At 43.0% G+C, this 18,662-nt stretch overlaps 1 protein-coding gene across 1 annotated transcript in view; it reads left to right on the top strand.

The window, feature by feature from the left end:
- LOC111252601 (uncharacterized) overlaps window positions 1–18,662 on the top strand; it is a 62,717-nt gene that overhangs the window by 22,981 nt on the left and 21,074 nt on the right. The gene's annotated exons all lie outside the window — the stretch shown is intronic.

The following is an 18,662-nucleotide window of genomic DNA, read 5'->3' as shown; positions in this document are numbered from 1 at the left end:
GGCTATGTTACGATGCGATGAGCTTCACTGTTGTGGAACAATAATAAAGTTATTGAACATGGCATATTTTTTTAGCTACATTTTTAGGATAAACTGAAATAACTATTACGCACGCGAAGGTTTCAGATTGTTGAGTGTCCGGACTAAGCAACGATAGCGATAAATGGTGCTGACGACCATCTCTACTATAGCGCTAGTAACAGCAGCTAGAAGCTAAGTACTCTGAGAAAATTGTCATACCAAAGGCATTTTTCATCTTCTTAGCTTCAAGTAAACTAAATGAACATGTTCATTATCACGCAGTGCCTGTTGCGAGGGCACGTAATGATTGTTCGTGAGCGATCCGACTGATAGGTCTTCCTCGTTGTCCACCCCTTTCAGTTGGCTTTCGGAATTATTCTTGTGACAACGATCGCGCTAGTTAAATCCTAAGCCTTCTGACCACATGGGCCACCGCAACACCCGTTACAATGTTCTAATTAGTATAAATATTAAATGAAATATAAAAGTGATAATATAAAAACGTTGCTGCAGTAATTGTTTGAATAGGACAAATAGGCCACTCGTCTGGCGGTACCTGTACAGGTGAAACAATGAAATTGGTTACTGCTCACACATCCACATCACTGGACATAGAGTGATATATTAATGGCCGTGTCCGTTGACGTCAACGATATCCGTCAGGTGTTAGGTAACAACACTGGATGTAGGAAATAATAGAAAGCGGGACGATTGAAACAACAAGGTTTTGGCTTGAAGCAATCTAAATAAAAAAAAAAAACAATTCAGTAAAACGTTTCTGACGCGCTGTCCTACTATGGCAAATTCATGATTGTTTTTCTAGAATCGCGCTACCGGCGTCTATATGCGCTACCGATTCTTTCGGCCGTCTATGTTGCCCGTTTCGCAGCTTAGCGCTTTCGTTCGGCGTTAGTCATATCTGCAGCGAGTCATTGTATGCGTCAGACGGTGCTTTTCTTCGCCAGGTTTCCTGATCCGCCGCTTTTTGCCTTGTGGTATTTCTACAATATTTGTTTTTTGATTACGGCACAATTATGCTCAATAGAACACATGTATCATATATATATGTTACAGTCACAGCTGCTATCGGCGGTGCGCTTCACACAGAATACTTTATGCTTCGTTCTATTTCGTGTGAGGCATTGGGGGTCTTATTAACTCACCTCATAGCTATTACAATCTGCAAGGACCAACTAGCTGGCCTAGTGAAGCTGGAGTTATTGCCCGCTAAAGCGACGCGACAATCAAATCAGTGTTTCCAGCGCTTGGAAGCTATAGCAAAAAGCCAACAAGTGCTGGTGATACAGCAACAACTACTGCTGCTGTCGTCGTCGTCGTTCAGGCAAAGCAAGTAGTTGGCCAGTCAAAAATGTTTCCCTAATTTCTTGAATGCACCCCAGCCAGCACTTGAGATGGGGCGGGGGGGCCTGTGGATGTTTATTCGTATAAATAGTTTTATCAGTTGGCGGGAGATAATACTACCGCACGGTTACTACTGATGTTGCTGGCATCACAAATGATCTAGCTATCAACAACAACAACAACCGTCCATGTTTTGGGTGCGTTTAGCGTGGCTATAGTGAACAGATAATGAAACTGGAAAAGCCACTCAACATTGAAGCGTGCCTTTGGTAAGCATTCCTTTGCCACGGGGTCTACCATTACCACGACGTATGTGTCTGCTGACATTCGCGAGCCGAGAATTGTATTACTTAAATTAAAAATAGTGGTTGTCGTAAGAAACTATATCGGATGCTTAATTTTCCTCGTTTGCGTGTTTTCGATACCAACAGTTTGCCGCATTTTCGCCATTTAAAAACGATTCAACGCCATTGGGTAACTTTTAATTGGGTCTGACAATATAAGTGTCTTAAATGTTGGGTTTAAGGGTTCTAACTGCCCACAAATCATATATTTCTATATTATTGTATTATACTATTATAAATAGTGTGGGCATACATCGTTAGCGTATCCGACTCGGTCATCTTGAACAAAGTAACAGCTGGTTTAGAAGGCTGCTGGCCAGACAACACAGACATGCTCATTGCCCATCACCGTCTTTATTACTATGCATCCCTGCTGCGATTATCATAATTGTTCTGTCATTGTTTGTGCTAGGCGTCAACCACTTGGTTAGGGGCACAAAGTTTCGCCCCAATCGTCAGCTAAATGATAGGTAAACATTATCTTAGTTTCGATGGGCGCACCTTTGCTCCGTCCGACGTTGCAGTAAACCTACTACCTAACGCAGAAATATTTTACCGTTTAAATGGCTTGACCAAATCACTGTTGCTCCGCAAATGTGAGATTTCATAACAAAGTATGTATTATTACACAGGTTTTTTTTAGCGAGCTAGATTATAGCACGATATGATTTTAGACAAGTCCATATCTGTTATCTCTGTAGTAACTCTGCATTGTGATCTGCTGCAGTTTCTGGTGTTATTGATTTGTGACAGCTCATGAGGTCTTGTCACCGATTTATGGTATCTTGTTATTGCACACATACCCATATATATCATGCATAAACCTTGCCGTCCAGTTGAACTCCAGGGAATTGAGCAGCTTAGGCCCTATTGAAGTTTCGTGGCATGGTCGCTTTGGTCTGCTGGAACGTAGCTGGCTAAAGGGTTCAAGATAGTACTCGCAGTGTTCCGCTAGCGCAACTAGCTGCAAACGTCGCTAAGACTTACGAGCGGTTCGTGGTGCCGGTTCTTTCTGTTATCTTGTTAACTGCATTACTTGACATGTTTAACAATATTCGTAATTTGAACGAGCAGTTAACGTTGACCGTCTGTCATCGACGCTCGTCTAAGGGCGTTCTCTGCAACCAGCGGCACAGGACTAGCAACAGAATAGATTCGTACGACCACAACACACACACACACACACACAGATAAACATAAATGAATATACACACTCGCTTAATAACACTCTACCGTTTTCTCGCCTGCGAAGTCGCTGCGGCAGAGTAGTTCCATTAAGATCGGCAGGATAAGTCCGACATCACTACGGCACCAACCATTGTAGTTGTTATTAAAGTACTCGTTGCGATTTTGGCAAGCTAAATAAAGTTTAACTTAACGGGTATTTCTAGCTAAGCGGGTAACTATGCATGCATAGCACTATGGGCGGCAGAGTAGTAGGTAATTTCTGCACGAAGGTGCTACAACATAGCGTTAGTTAGTATCAAACGTACGTTTACGGATAGGCCTACGTTTAGAAAGAAAGAGGCGCACACGGACGAACTCGTCGCTGCTACGACAGAAACGCTGGCGTACGTTGTCGTGTATCGTATCATCGGCATTCGGATTTTTACCTAATCAGCATATAATGCTACAACAATACGTCGTAGTGATCTAATACGAACTACATAGCATGCAGTTGTACGAAGCACTGCAGAAGAATGTAATCAGTTCTTCTGCTCCTTCTGCAAGCCTGCTTCTGTCCGATTATCTATTCAAATCACTGATAAAGCCACCATCTGTTCCCGTTTATAATTATCATAATACTAGTAGTAATGACGACAATTAGTACAGCGCTAGGAGCACATAATCGCCTTCGCCATTGTTACAACTATTAAGGATTATTATTATTGTTTTTTTGTGGCCAACGTTACCTGGAGAAGAAGGAGTGCGACAACTTAAGGGGCAACGGCTGGGGGGCTGTAACCGACAAGCGAATACCACTCACTCACGCGTACGCACAGATTTACGCGTATGGCAGTAGGCAATTCGATGAAAATGTTTCTGCCACTATCTGTTGTGTCAACTCCAACATGCGAACTTCAGTGCTGGCGTAGGTGAGCCTTGTCCTGAACAGCTCTGGCTGTAGCTTGCCGCAACGAAGTACCCGATTTCGCTAAGAGCGTGATACCTCAAAATTCACTAATTCATTAACAACTAGCGTTGTTGAAGGCACGAGCCATCTAATAGGGGGGCTCCCACGGTCGGGCTGGTTGCATGCCTGTCGACCGACACGGGCACACGCGTGCTTCGACCGAGGACAAGCATATACACATTAGTTATATATATATGGGAACAGTTCATATATTGTATATATTTACTTATTATTTTGTTCTTTTTTTTTAAATTTATAGTAGTTGATCGGCGGGCGGGCGTGAACTGATCGTTGCGCGCGTAAGATACGTGTCATTATTTTAATTATAATAGAAGTGACAGTCAGCTACTGTAAAAGTGATGCGAGATGGATGGACGGACGGGCCGCGCGGTACCAACTGGGACCGTTTGTTGCATCGGTTATAGAATCACCTTAAAAATATAATAACAAACAAATAAAAATTAATCGATTTATAGCGTTGTTGAAGAAAGCAAACCATAGTTTACCACAGATGGCGTCTATGTTCTGTACAATTGTGTTACGACATGGCAAGTAGAGTCACAGTAATTGTCGGCAGTCTCAATTCATAGACAAAAACATTTACAATAGGGATCTTTCTATATTGTTTAATGGCCCGACAAAAAGAATGATAGTCTCATAGTAATAACGTTCTACTATTGGTAATATTTGCTAAGACCACAAGATATAGTCACTGGAAATGATGATAACGTCGACACTTTATACTGGTCGAGAAGTACATGTAGTTAGAAAGTCTTGGTAAATCCCAATGCTCCTTTTTATCCACCGTCCTGATATGACCTGACAGATAAACACACTGAAGTGTTGCTTGTTTATACAAGCAAAACATATACCATGAATATTGATAACAATAGAAGAAGACGAATGTATATACATAGCCGTTGAAACATTACCTTGTCAATTTAATGCTACCCCATTCATTCCCAAATTTTGACCGACGATAGCCACCCATCAGATACGAGTAATGCTATACTATTTTTTATTTGTCGTCATTGTTGTTTACTTACGTAAAAATGCATCCGTACGTACACGATTGGTCCTGCCATATATATAGCTAATAAAGTGTTTGTGTGCCCTCAGTCGCGTCATTCGTGCAGACCTATACATTAACAGGCGTTTACGCGAACCGACGATGGGGGATTTATTTGATTTGCAAAATTGGTTCCTTTCCTTTAACCCCTGTAGTGGATAGCATTGTAGTTGTGCTGTACCGTTACCGTGTTAAGGTTGTTATCGCGGTGCCTTTGGTTATTGTTGTTGTTACTGCTATTTGACTGATAGTTTTGAAAATGCTGCATTGCGTAAAGGGTACAGAAGGGAACGATTGACGCCACAAGTAAGATCGCACTGCGTCCGCTTCGCCTCGGCGGTCCCCTTTCGATGCCGCAGGGTTCTAACGATAACGATAACAACAAAAAGTTTGGAGTACGAGGTCATATCGAGCAGCAGCGTGGCCATCGAGCATTACCGTCGTTTTCTTTTCGTATGCGGTTGTGCACGATGTTGTCCGTTCCCTCGTCCCTTCATTTTACACCGGGATAACGATGCGACGTACTGCACGATGCAGCGATTCGTGCCAGTTGTCACCGTGACATTCACGTAACGAGCAAGGCATTCTACGCTTGCACCGCAGCCATCGGCACGATGAAGACCATGACGATGATGGACATTCATTGGTGAACATTGCGCTGTTGTGGATGGCGCTGCAGCTGCTTCTGTCACCAAGACGCCTCGACCGACCGCCTGTGTGTGCCCGACTGTGAGAAAAAGGGAGACAGAAATGTCGATCGATTGATCGATCGACCGGCGACAGATTGGCTCGTTTTGGCGGCGATAGTTGGGAAGACTGAGCCGTGGCCAAAGTCCACCAACGGTTATATTGCGCCTGCTACAAAGCTGTGATGCTTGTGCTTGATACTATTGCTCTTGTTATCGGCGTCGCTTCTGCTGAATGTCATTGGAATGACGCGTCCCAAACGTCGGCCCTTTAGGCGTCTCAAAATCGCCAAATCGTTGATGTTGCGACGACCGCTGATGTTGAAGGATTTGCAGAGATTATTTGCGGCGTCATCGATTTCGATTGCTCTATCCCCTTGTGTATGTACGCAAACATGTGGAATGCTGGTACAAGTAGCAGCAGCAGTGCGTTGGCGGTGACGGGCGACGCATTGAGCCAACGTGGATACAACGACATACAGGAATACCTTTAGATAGATTTAAGAGGGCCGAGGATACCACGCGGGGGAGGGAGGGCCAGGGGGAGGATAGAAGCTGACAAAAAGCAATGAAAAAGAAGAGGCCTACAAGTACAGATTTCATCTATTCATATGGATGAGCAGACCAAAGAGCGAAGATAAACATGAAAACGTTCGATTGCGCGACGCAAAGCTGATCGAAACCATTTTGTCTTGTCACAGCAGACCTTTCTGTAGGCGAACAGTACAAATAGAATACTACCGGTGATCTTGTTGCCTACGTACGAGATTGCAGGTGGAGACAACGAACACAGCTTCTAAATCCACGTGTCGGAAGAAATATTAGATGATGTATTGTATTTTCGGCCAGAAAAGTCCGATCGTGGCGAATGATAACTGTTTCGTTCTTCGTACAGGCTGCGGTTAAGCATTGGCTTTGATGAAGTGCTATAGGATTAAGCTTGCAGTAAACTTCAGAACCGACCAGAAGGTTTATCGACACAGATCAGCGAAGAATCGGAAAAGCTTTTCTCAAAAACAGAATATAGCGAAAAAATAAACTTGTTTGAGGGTAGGTTATTACTTGACATAAGCTCTACGGATGCCAGGAGACGTTTCCTCCCTCGAGCCGAAGGAGCGGAAGTTAAGAGTCAGTGGTCAAAATAGTTTTAATTCGTATGCGTAACGCCGAAAATATATTCGCTTGCCTGTGAGACGTCAGCCGACGATCTGTTCATACTGACTTGGTGGACTTTTGATCATCAATGGCTTCGTTCAATGATCCGTAGTATACAGGCTCGTATACAGTATGCAGCGTGTTCTCGAACTGTGTAAAATTGCGGCTGGTCTAGTGAACATCGTATGCTACCCTTCAGCCATCCGCATAAAGTTCTAGATATTCTTTCTATTATTAACACTATTATAGTTAGTACTCGATGTCACCACTGAAACAATGGAAGTTATACAGGCATTTGTTTACCACGAGATCTGTCTGCATATACTATGTTATCGTATTGCAAGCACCGTATGACAAGCTGGTCTATTGAGATGATCGACATTATGGGACAGAAATTCGCGGAGATCTATTAACGGAATCGTACGAGAAATCGTCAGCCATTCTTTTGTGTTTTCGACGAATAGAACATAGTCTTCAACCAGTACGTGGAAAAAGCCTGACGAATCCGTCCGCTATATAGAGCTATTGTTGGTGCCCAACTGACAGGAACCTAAAAATTGAGTAACTATAGTAACACCAGCAGCGTCGGTGTATTTCTTTATAGCTGCAGCGACGAAAATTGGATTTACTTTTATAAATGGAGAACATCCGAACGTTTGGAAGCTTCACATGTGTTGAGTTTGGGTTCTGAAATTACCAGTAAAAGTAGCTTCGTCATCTAGATGCGATGACTTCTCTAGCGACAGTTAGCACCCCAGTTGTCGTATTCCCCTTGACCCAGTTGTTTCTCACTAATTATTATAGAAAAGGGTGCGAAGACTCGCTGTGCAACCTGCATCGATCTCATATTCATCGATTACCAAACACTGAATTTTTATTTTATTATTTACAAAAAGCGACCATTTGACTCCTTGTTGTCGATTTCTCTCAGAGAATAGCATGTGTGTCTTGTAAGCAATTGAACGGACGACGTTTGTCACTAAACATAAACCTAACGAATCAATGGGTTTTGTTCTTTGTGATGAATTTTTCACTATATTTTTACCGTACTGTCAATTTGCCCCAGTCTCTGAATGTATATTGCTATTTAGAAGCCCAACCGAAGTAGAAAAGCTCTTAAATGTTAGTTGCTTCACTGATCCGCTGAAGGTGCGTTACGCTACAAAGGGGTATCGAGGTGTAGATTGAAAAAAGAAATAGGCTACGACCTTCGCAATGATTCTGTCACAGAGAATTAGGCTGTATGCTACCAGTAGTTTCTATGTTTTTAGAAATTTGCCAGGCAACTCTCAACCCCTCTATATAGCCATCGTTAAAAGTCCACGCTATGTTATGGTATCTATCCTTTTATTCTGCATTTCGCTATATGTATACTGCTTTAGTCAGCTTCTAGCAGCAAGAACGTTCTTACCTTGCTTTTCCTTCGTTCACCTGCAACCTTGCTGCGTTTACTGACGAAACAGCGCAATTCCATCATCAATATATATATATATATATATACATAGAAGAAAAAGACCCGTTGAAGTTCATCCGGCATTCTATGAGTAATCGTTTGAAATTAACAGATTACAGCGTGAAGAATACACCGTACGAAGATTCACGCTTTGCCCCTCGAAACAGTTCGTCCGACGCGATACGCAAAACTGTTTTTGGGTGGTTCACGTCTTTTAATTGTCGCTGTGTCGATTCCGCGCAAAGATGCCTTCAAAATACCTTTAGACAAATCTGTCCTGCTATAGAAGGTAGGGAAGTTATGCCGTTTTATTTACTAAGCCCACTTAATCGTTTGTCATATATAACACGTGCATTTGTTCAATGACTCAAATTAGAACTGCGAGCGTCACCAGGAAGTAACTTGAAGTGGCGGGTTGACGTTACGTTCCAGAGACGGCTAGTGGCCATATTGAGAATTTGGTTAGTCGAAGGGAAGGAAAAAGAACAATCAAAACTAGTAATTACGTTTCTTCTCAAAAGTTACGACAGTGTATTCAGTGCCGTCGAGTCGTTCACCCCTGTCCTGTCGGCAATGCGTCTTCATTCTCCCGTGCGGCCCCTACGCCTTTTCACTTTGCAGTTCGTCACCGGACGACGTCATCTGCCGACGCCGGCGGTTGAAGCCAGATTTTAGCCGAAAATGGTACCAACACGGATGGCGGTAATAGCATCGCGCGCCGCCTTTGTGGGATTCGTCCGTGCATGCGTCGGCCGTTCGAACTTCATTTTCTGCATCATAATTCTCTTTTCCACCGTAATTCTTCTCGCGTTTTCTGTCCTATGTCTTCTGTTATAGTTGTGTTGATTTCTGCTTCTATGGTCAAACGATCGACCGGAGGCAAGCTGCTTCGTTGCTACACAGGTTCCCTTTGATTCCATCGTTTTCTCCATTCTGCGTTGTGTGCTGTTTCAACTTCTGGTACAAACACAGGCAAACACGTATATGAGCGCTCATTTGATCTTTGCGTCCTATCCATTGACGCAACAGCCACGGCATAACAAAATGGCCTTTGGCCATTTCCACTGACTTTTGCTGCTGCCAAATCCCGCGGCGTCACTAACTTCGACCGCTGCCGCTGTCGCCTATCTATCTACAATAATGTGCTGGTGTCGGCGCTAGCAGACTCAACAGCAACGGTACCGATCCTAGCGACGACGACAATGCGCGGATACGGCGTGAGCTGAATGGGGTTTTTTTCAAGATGCTTTCTCTCTAACTACGCTGGTTTAAATAAGCTGTGATTGTCTTTAGTCGGAGTATCAGGCAGGACAGGTAGACCGAAGTCAGATGGGTATGTTTGCTGTTAAGGAAATTGGTTATAATATATTATATATATATACCATTTCTCGACATTAATGATTTTCATTGCCGTATGATCATCAACTGAACATTATCAAATGTGTTTTTAGCCGTGAAGTACCCTGTTCTTTCGTTGGCCATTCGGCTGACGCCTAGCAACTATTGTCCACAGCAACCAAGGGATATGGGCCGCACAGATGCGCCTGCTCGAGACCTGATGATGCTTCCCATCACAACAGTTTTCCATATTGGCGAAGAGAAATCATTAATATCTGATAATTACGCTAGGTTGTATCAAGGTGATTTTTTTCTCCTGTTTTGTAAGTTATGGTCGTCTGTTTATTATTGATGTCTAGTACAATTAATCAATAATTTTAACTAACAGTAGAAATATGAATTTATTTCAAAGGGCACAGACGGTCTACCTAAGGACACAGATACGGCCGAACTTATACTATAGATTCTGTGCTGTTAAAAGCCTGCCAGAACTATTTTCAATGTGAACGTTAGCAAAAAACAAATGCTATGTTATACAAACGGACCGTTTTTTTCAAAAAAACATTATCACAACTACATAGCTGACGAGTAAAAGAGACTTCAAGTGTTTCTACTACAGTTTTTATCAAGCATCGACTTCGTTGTCAAGGCCATCGCGCACCAATCCAATTTCACAAGTTCGGAACACAAGTAGCCTACATCGAGATAATTATTAATAAGAACTAGTCCTGTTACTCTGATGAGTTGTTTGTCTAACTTGAAAAAAGAGACATAGAAACGAACGTTCACGATGTATGCCCCTGGCAGACACGTAATGCGTCGACGCACAGAACAAAGTAAATGGACAGCTAGTATTTCTCATGTATTGGCCGGAAGATGATCGTAATTAACGTTGTGTGGATTTAGGCGTAGGCCGTGTTTCGCTTGTGAGAATTGTAATTTGGCTACGAGTTGTCGTTTTTTTTTTTCTTTGTTATTTACTAACTAGGACTCCCTGAAAAACTGCATCGTAAACTAATTAAAGAAAATATCATATATAAGAAAGTTGCTTTCTTTTTTTTAAACTTCAGTTTACAACGGCGTTGCGTATAGGTATATTCCTTGCTTAGGTTCTACGTATAATTTTCTTCGCAAATAGATTCGGGCTGTAAATGCTTTTATAGTTATGTGTCTGCTTCAAAAGGGGTGGAAGCACTTCCGGGTGAATGGCTCGCAATGGTTCTATTATAATCGGATGCAATGGCGAAGAATTTTTGTCGTAAAGATTGTTGCGACAGCTCTATCCGTCAGAGCTAACTAGTCTCTCGAAGATATCACATACGAAAATACATAAATCAGGTAAGCTGTTCCCCCTCCCGTCTATCTTTGATTGATTTTTATTGTGACTGTGCAAATTAGGCAAGATGTATATGCCTAACCTGAATTTTCCGTTTCGGACTGCTTGCCAGTCTTTATAGTTCTCTTCGCCACCATAACCGCGTTCTGGTAGGGCGTCTCTATAGGGAACTATAGGACTCAGCCGACGAACGATAGACAGACAGATTATACTAATCTGTCTTCAGGTACACAGAATCATTTGTCCGGGCCTGTCTTTCACTTTTTTTTGTACAAACATAATAAAATATCTAAATATGCTTACATCGCTAAACCTCCTGCTCCGCAATGAATCGAGTCAAACAGGGTATTTCTGAGAACGTATAATGTATATGGGCAAGCACAAGTAGAGCGTGGCTATTTTTATTAGAGGATCGGTTAGATCTTCTAGTAAACCGAAAGCCGTCCGAAAGAGTTGGTCCAGCTAGAAACTCCGTGTTGTCGGGTATGCGGTAAGTTTAATGTTAAACGGATACAGTATCGCATCTTCGTTTAAAGAGACATCCTAATTTTTGTGCTACTGGGCCTGCTGGTGCCGTGTTTCTTATCGAGACCCCGCTTTAAATCTCGAAGTTGCCAACATTTTCGTTGTTCAACGGCGAACCTTAGGTCTTCCGTACAACAAAATCGGACCTGGAGTTTTCAAGTCGACTGCTTCCTAGCAGAGATCTGCCACACCGCTACTCGCGCCAAAATCGTGTTACTGATTAAGTAGTAGGTACTAATCAGATCCACTGACAAGCTTATTAGTTAGTTCTTGGCTGGAGGGTTCCGCCGCCATCAGCAACGTTAACGGCGGGAAACGTTGACCACTTTACTGTTATAGCGCCGTCCTACAACGTATTTCTCGCCACTGAGTCAATGCCATCCTTCATCCGTGTGTGGAATATCTCACAAGGACATACCGAACGGACGCCGCCACTGGCGGTACGTTTAAATCGATCATATTAGTTGTTCTGGCCGGTAAAGTGTTTTCAAAGACATTTGCAGTATCCACTACGCGTATGCATGTTTTGGAACTTCTGCTAGTAGGACAACGTCCGTCATTACTTATAGAATGACTTTATATACGCAAAACAGTCATAATTGGCACACATCGGCTTCTTATATACTCGATTCAAATAGTCATTATACTTGGCCAAAATGAGACCTCACAGCGGCAGGTACTCCCATATATAATTAGCACAACCCTTTTATTACATATGATTATGTGATGCACATCCTTTCTCATCAATCATTTCTATCGCATTTTGATCTCGACCCCAACCGATGTAACCGAAACGTGACAATGTATCATTTCGTCCGTCTTTCTATCTCTCGCTGGGTCTCTTTCTAATGTTTTTCGGGCAGAAATGGTTTTTTGTTCGGCAATTGCTCTTCTCCGCATTTATCGTTTTCTTTATAGCACCGGTTAAAAATCGACTTTGCTAGAGATAGAGCTTCGTATTCTGACGATACATATGTAGTCTTCCTGTTGTTATTATTGTTGTTGTTGTTGCTGCTGCTGCTGCTGCTGCCGTTATTGTTGTTAATGAGAGCCATGCAATGGCTACATGCTTCATTGGCAGTTGCTGGGACCGCGCCTGCCGCCGCGTTATTCCCTTTGACCGTCCTCTATCGTACATTGATTCGATGCGACATCGTGTCTGGCTGAGTCGTGTCGTAGACGATTAACCACACGAAGCTACAAGACGCTGCCGATGACTTGGCCGATGTCAGCTTCGTTTTTCATACTTCAACTATTGTGACACACAGAGCAGCAGCGGTTGTTGTTGTTGTTGATGACGTCGCGTATAATTGTTCGACCACGACAGGACCGGTTGTTGTTGGCTAGCTGCCTCCTTTCGTTGTAGTACTGATTTGATTCGCTGCTCATTGGCCTATTTAATTTCGTTTGGGTTGGAAAATGTAAAATTCCCTCTTTTGTCTACCCTCACTCTATCGCACCCCTCAAATGTGGTCAAATAGTAAAATGGCCGTGGTGTGTGTAGATCTACCTATGATATATATTTATTCTGGTTCACAAAAGGCAGCCAGCAATAAACCACCAGCAATCGCAGAGAAAAAAGCAAAAAGAAGCGATAAAAAAGAAAAGAAGGAAAACGACGGAAATGGTGAAAAGAAAGACGTTTATTTTCTGTGGTAGCGGCCGACTGATGGTCAGAGGCGGTGACCACTGCAACGGGGGTCTGCGGGGAAGGGGGTGGGGAGCGAGTAGGCGGGCGGGCGGTCGCGCGCATGCCTGCCTGTGGGTGAGTGCGTGGTTATGGCTGAAAAGTGGTCGATGCTTGCATTGCATGGACCCTACTGGACCAATCCAAGTAAGTGAATCAGTTCCACGAACTTAGTGGCATCGCTCTAATGGCTGGCACGTTCATTTTGAGCGTCGCAAATAGCACGAAATAACGACGACGACGACGACGACGACGACGACGACGAAAAGCCCTTTCTTCTCCACCCTCGACCAACCCCAAAAAACAAAAAATTAACGAAAAATCGAATAATGACAGGAGAACAATAGAAAATACCGAGATAATGTGAAAGACAGCCGATAACCGTGATTATCAATCATTGCACACATTCAAACGCCAAACATGATGAACATGTTCTGTGTATGAATGAAAATGTATTGGAAGGATCTCAATGCGTCGGCGTAAATGATGCCCCGGATGATAGGATTTATCTGGAGAATAGCTAATAACTCATCAGAGAGAGAGAGAGAGAGAGAGAGAGAGAGAGAGAGAGAGGGGGGGGGTGTTCACCGTGATTCGTTAACCAATTTAGACGTTACGTCTTTTGCACGAAGTGGCAAAGTCTCGTGTTTGTTTTGCCCAACATGGTGATGTCGGCATATATCTTTTACATCTATCTTCATACATAATTTTAATTAGGGCAACTCCGTTTGAACGTTATGATCAGGTTGTGATTAACTAGTTAAAGCTCAGACAAGAACTGTACTATAAGCAAGTTGTGTAAGATACTTCCTTGCCTCGTGCATCGTTGTTTCAACGATAAACAGTTGAGTGGGTGAACCTGTCATTGTTGAAAGTAATTTACGTCTTGCCATAATAAATATTTAGCAATAATAACGGCAACAACAACAACAAACAACAGACGTTTAATACATCATCAACATCAAACTTATGTTTACAATAGTTAATAGCTATTCCCACGCGCTCCTAACCATGCCAAGATGGCAGCTTCGTATAGCAAGCGTAGAGGCAACTTGGTGGAAAAAACTACCCTAAGGATGATTCTGGTTATGTCTCTAGTACACTAAAGATATTATCGCACCGTTCGGCTGTGGGTCTAATGTTGATACGGTAAGAATGTAAATAAAATCCCCCTGTTTCTCAGCTTGACCGAAATTATTTCGCTGTTGGCTGTAACCGGGATGGGTTTAACGATTAAGGACTACTTGACGAAGCTCACAGCGACGAAAATGGCTAAACAAACAACCTGATTACACGAAAATACTATCGTCACTTCTGCTTTACTATAGCAGACAGCAAATTTCGTACGTGCAGCCAACGAAAACTGGAAGCTCTGAACAAATCAAAATAATGGGGTTGGTCATTTTGGCTGTCTGCCTAAGGCAGTAGCCGTAACAGCAGGCCGCGAGACGCTCCGTAGGGCAACGGTTGACAAAAATGCCACTTTTATTATTAGTAGTATTATAAATTAGATGAAAGGGTAAATTTGTCAGTATGTTACAGTAGAAAGAATAGGATAGGCTGAACTGTCAACGAATAGAACGTTCTATATGCTGAGGGGTGCTGGAGCTACCTGGAGGTAAACTGGAAAAAAGCAAGCTACTCGACTATGGATAGTGCTCTTTTCATAAAATATATAGGACGTATATATTTTGTCTGACATCACGTTAGCGACATAGGGCTGCTCTCACCAAAACTGCTTTCGAATGATTTAATAGTTAGCAGTGAAATATATACAGGGTAGGGCTAAAGTCTACTGATAGCACGAGTTTCCACTTTACATCTGACTATGTATATATAGATAGGTATATATACACAATATATTAAGCGACCGATGCCCCATCCTGTTGCTCTGCTCCCTGTTGGCTTCAGTCCCTATTGGAATGCTTCTGACGCAGCTCAGAGGTACTTGGGCTTGGCACCATCGTCGACCTATATCCGAAACGTCTCTTCTTATCCAAGAAGCCAACGCGTAGAGCTAAGCACCCTGTCTGCTTTCTATTGCGACCGTGCGATTGGGTTACATTCATTCAGCTTGGCTTTGTTTTTCCTTAGCTAAACCTTTGCACTGCCCTATTCACCTTCATTCTCATCGATACAATCCATAGAACATTTATGGACGTATTTTTAATGCGTGTACTCCTTCGCATAATATGAACACCATCAATTTGATCTGGTCTGTCGATACCTGTTGTCGCCTCCAAAACAGCGGTCCAAGAGATTCTTGAGACCGTCATCAATCTGCGCAACGTGTCGTTTTTGTACGGGCGCGACGTCACCACCGTCACGAATCATCGTTAAACGATTTCGATGTCGAAGTAAAGGGATCGCAAGCGTCACTTAAGTAGTCCTGGCAGCGACATCCCAAACATCTGTTTTCCAGCACAACAATAGATCTTCAATAAATAAAAGCAATAAAAAAATGTACGTAGACGTATTCGGGCACAATGTGATGATTACTCCCACAGTGACAATACATCCATACTTTTCGTGACGGCAATGGAAACTGTAGACGATTTCTGCCCAAAGTATCACCATCGCTGCGAGTACAACTAGAGTACATCTAATTATATTCGAAAATTTCTTACTCCGCTAAAAGGTGTCCGTTAGGCTGACAGTGACCTTATATAGCCCACTAGGCAATCTGTTGCTTCTGTTCATCCACATACGTACACATATGCCGAGCAGTTTCAGACCTAGGCTACGTCGTCAATAAGATTGCTGCTGCTATACGAGGTGAACAGTGAAGAAAGTTCGTTCGGCGGTTGAGATATCTGATATCGCTGGGTTATCATACATATTCTACGGCAGCAGAAGCCGGGTGAAGCGTTTAGATGGGGAGGCTTCAGCGACTATGGCCACTTAAGTCGATTCCTTCGTTACGTTCATATCCGAGTCCTTCACTGTTTCGGTAACTTTGCCTGCTACTTCGTCGTGGCTGTCGATCCACCCCTACTACAACTACTATTTTTTTTATATCGATTTTGGTTCCACTTGATTGAATAGAAGGTACTTAACGCTGCTGCTAGTGCTAATGCTACTGTTGCTCCCTCTATAGTTTCCGTCGTAGCTGTAAACGTATACGCGCCGTATGTAACAACTACTTTCGTTTTTTACGCTCTAGAGACTACAACTAGCGCCATTGACCGTTGGCGTGTGTAGTACTCGTAACACCGCGACAGTGAATACTTCCTCTGTAAAAGCCGATCATAACAGTACGACATATAGTGTAATATATACATAGCAAACTACAACCAAGTACGTATGAATGGTAGCAAGCCGATCCAGTTAAACTACCAAAGAACGTCACAGGAAAAAGGGCTTCGATCGTTGTCTGCTGTCTTGTTTTATCTGTGCCGCACAGTTTTTTCGGTAGTATTACGCACTTACAGCTCATGGTGACGTGTTTCCTCGCCCAATGCTTGTTCCCGCTACCGTTGGCGTTAAATTATTTGTTTTGAGCATTTCGGCCTGTAAGTATGTTCTTGCAGCTAGTCTTCTGCCTACTTTTTCTGTAACCTTCCCGGTTGTATAGCAGTAACCCCGATAGGTCGATTCGACACTGCGCGGTCCATGCAAGGTGTGCCCAAGGCCGCTAAAGTAGTATTTCTGTTTTGTAGCTCTTGTGTAGGTACGGACGACACTTGTCGCTGGAAGGAAATATCTATAAAAACACTGAAAGGCTCTCAAAAAAGGCTAAAACTGGCCGACTGTGGAAACAAAGACGCTGGCTTTTTCGGTTTAAATTATTACAGTTTAGCTTATCTCTAGGCAGACTTTCTGTATGAGTAGAGATGGGGCGGTATGTGCAGCCGCGCGAGTATAATCAATGTATCTACTTGTTACAAACACATGCCACAGAATTAAGCGACTGATTTCGGTACAATCGTTTGTGTTGCAACTACCCCCACGCGTAAACTTTAGCTTCGACCAAAGATTATGTATGCGGGCAACATACGTATTTTCTCTAATGGTATGAACCATGTTAACTAATCAGTATCACAAGGTGAGCATTTCAGCAGCGTTTTAGAATTGGAAATACCCTATAAATAATTGCGGAATACAAAACGCAAGCGGTTCATGCTACTTGGGTACTGCATGCGTACTGCTATGGCATACCATTGTCTGTACGTACACAGGAGCAGTACGTACTTCTTCATAATGCTGCCACAGTAACGACAGCTGCATGATGGCCCGCTAACTTAGCACACTGCCATAAGTTGAACAACAAGTTTCATACAAGTAAAACTCAACATTGAAATTGGTTATACGTTCGAAAACATATATGTTTATGTATATATGATAGTAAGTTTAGTAATGAAGCGCAACTTAGCGCATAACGGCCGCCGCTTCTGCGCTACATTTGGATATGGCGCTCAATAGATATGTGTGTATATAATAAGTAAACGCACGAGGGTTTTCACGTGTCCGATCAATTAGAACTATTCCAAACTCAATGTAAGCTCCAAAGCTAAGGGCTATGGTAAAATACAATTTTCGGCCCGTGATTGGAAGCATCCAAGAAATTCATCCGAAATTGTTTACCCAGAAACAGAGATGATTGTATAAACATCCAATGAATGTCTGCTTTCCATTTAAAATCGAAGTTGGACGGTATACGTCGTATATCGAAATGGCTCACAAAGATTGGAACACTTGCATAGTAAATCAACTGATTGGATTGTTTCTGTTGTTGTCTGTGGAGGAAATTGGGAAATAATTACGCCTTCACGAATTGATCCTTTCATCCCTTGCACAGTGTCCCATATTATCATTGTGCACATATCCGACGAAAGTATATTAACAGTGCGCCAAGTTTCCGTGAAATTTCCCCATTGGACGCGCAGTGTCAGCACGTTAAGATTGTAGCATTACTCATTGGGCCATGGTCTTCATCTTTGAACGAGGCGATGGAGTTTGCTTATGGCCATTAGCCCGTGCATCTACAACAACGTTTCGGAACAAACGAAATATCCAGCCTTTCTATCTCTACTTATTCTATCCATACCCCCGTTCGTGGTGGCGTAAGGTCGTGCTAGGGCAGATAGCACTCTGTTGCTTTTCATCGTACTACCGGTACAAGAGCCATGCTGAACCACTGATTTGAGTTTGCTGCAAAATCTTGAGGATCACGTTCGCGCCGCTGCTTTTCCTACGTTCTGTCCCTACTCAGATCAAGAGCAAGATGCTCACCTACGCTTTGCGAATTTATACGGTGGTATTATGGAACCGGCGCAAAGCACCGAAATCAGCGAAGGGAGAGCAAAATTAAGACAGGATACCGAAACCCGTTTCCTATCCATTTACACATTGAACCAACTGCTTCATGGTGCAGTCCTGTAACGCAGTGATAGCGTTGGCTGTTTGTTTTTTATTGAACGGCGGCCCGCTCCTGGTGGAAACCCATTCATTTACCCTGAACAACATACTCGCGGGTATACGGACACTGCTGCCAGAAGAGAGGGCCACGGTTTTGTTATTTACACACATAAATACAAACATACAACGGTATT

This window comes from Varroa destructor, unplaced genomic scaffold (genome assembly GCF_002443255.2).
Source record: "Varroa destructor unplaced genomic scaffold, Vdes_3.0 BEIS01000006.1, whole genome shotgun sequence".
NCBI lineage: Eukaryota > Metazoa > Arthropoda > Arachnida > Mesostigmata > Varroidae > Varroa > Varroa destructor.
The sequence above is the reverse complement of the archived record's forward strand: the minus strand, read 5'-3'. Positions and strand labels throughout refer to the sequence as shown.